The sequence below is a fragment of the Dipodomys merriami genome, unplaced genomic scaffold (assembly GCF_024711535.1).
Source record: "Dipodomys merriami isolate MVZ:Mamm:240054 unplaced genomic scaffold, mDipMer1.0.p SCAF_8, whole genome shotgun sequence".
NCBI lineage: Eukaryota > Metazoa > Chordata > Mammalia > Rodentia > Heteromyidae > Dipodomys > Dipodomys merriami.
Genome location: NW_027206401.1, coordinates 51,416,425 through 51,418,108, shown reverse-complemented (window position 1 = coordinate 51,418,108; position 1,684 = coordinate 51,416,425). Strand labels below are relative to the sequence as shown.

The window sequence follows — 1,684 nt, the reverse complement described above, 5'->3', positions numbered from 1 at the left end:
TCTACTACTTCTTCCTCCCAGTCTTTTTTTTCTACTTTCCTCTCTCTCCTCTCTCAGGTTTAGCCCTTTCTATTTATCTTTTTCCTGGCTCACTTCAGCCTTCCTTCCTCCACCCACCACCACCTGCAATGACCATCACAACAGCCAAAAACAATTTATGACATGAGAGATGTTGTCCTTCAGTACATCATGTTTTTTCTGGTTTATCTTCCTCCCCTCACGTCACCACCATCGGGTACTCAAACAAGGGGTCAGATACATATCTAAATTCTTGATTGTCACTAGCCATGTCACCTTAAACATGCTTTGTAATCTCTCTTTGCCTTGGTTTGTACAAAAAAAGCTTGTTCTTTTCATTTGTAAAATTAAGATTATAATGCTGGGAGGTTTGCGGGGGAGGGGATTGGTTCCTTTTTGTCGGTCATGGGGCCTGAACTCTGGGTCTGGGCGCTGTCCCTCAGCTCTTCAGCTCAAGGCTAGTGCTCTACCACTTGAGCCACAGTACAACTTCCGGCTTTTTTCTTTTTGCTTATGTGGTGCTGAGGAATCGAACCCAGGGCCTCATGCATGCAAGGCAAGAGCTCTACCACTGAACCACCTTCCCATAATGCTGTTTTGTTTTGTTTTTCAACTTGCAATGCTTAAAATGCACAGAAAGTGACCCGAGGGGAGTCCGGCGGGACTGGCTGGCCCGCGTCCATCGGTGATCAGCAGCTGGCGTGGACCAAGGACGCGCGGTCCCCTGGGCCCTCAGCCATGTGGAAGCTGAGCCAGAGCGGGGTGCTTCTGGACGAACCCCAGGAGGAGGAGGAGGACGACCCCGCAGGGGCCACTGCCGCCCAGGGTGCAGGTTCAGGAGAAGGAGCTTCTCTGTTTAGTAAAGAGGACAAACAACATCTGCTCAAGAGATGCAAATCTCCCAAATCCAAAGTAACGAACGTACGACTGAAAGAAGAGTTGAAGGCAGAGAAGAAATCTGGATTTGGGGGGCAGTTTGGTTTTAAAACAGAACAACCAGTCTCGAAACCCAGATGAGATGGAAAGTTAGGAACCCCCTGCCCCATCCCCACCCCGACTCAGTTCTGCTCACCCTGACTTGGGGAGTAGCCACTCACCCTGGGCTGGCTGGAACGGGGACACCAAGGGCTCTACCAGCTCAGCCAGCAGCTCCCGGTCGGCGGGGAAGTTGATCAGCATAGGGCGACACAGCAAGGGCCAGCTGACCCGCACGGTGGAGGAATGAGCAGAGGAGCCGTGTTACGCTTGTCTAGCCTTTAGTTTAAGGTTTGCTGGGCCTGACGACCCTCTGCTAGCACACCATTATGTCACCCCACCCTCCCTCATTCTAGAAGTCCGCAGAGTGCCTGGGAGAGCCTGGTGGCCCCTGGTGGCGTTTGTTTGCCTTACCTTGGACATGTCCATATTTGCTGAACCTGGACATGTGCATCTTTGATGCTGTCCAGTGAGATAGAGAAATGGCTTGACGTCTCCACAAAGTGAAGCTGGCTTCGGTCACCGTCTTTCATGGCCTGTGGCCTTCTCCCTGTATGTGGCAGATGCTGCTTGACTTGAATATGTGGCAGCGGAGGCACCAGGTGCATCTTCCGAAGCCACATGAGCTCTGTGTAACCCTATTAAAGAACAAGTGAACAAATGACACACTGGGCAGCCCAGGCTGTGTGCA

General features: G+C 51.7%; 1 pseudogene; it reads left to right on the top strand.

Moving 5' to 3' along the window:
* Positions 1-756: 756 nt before the first annotated feature.
* LOC138819366 (testis development-related protein pseudogene) lies at positions 757-1,243 on the top strand (annotated as a pseudogene).
* Positions 1,244-1,684: the final 441 nt, after the last annotated feature.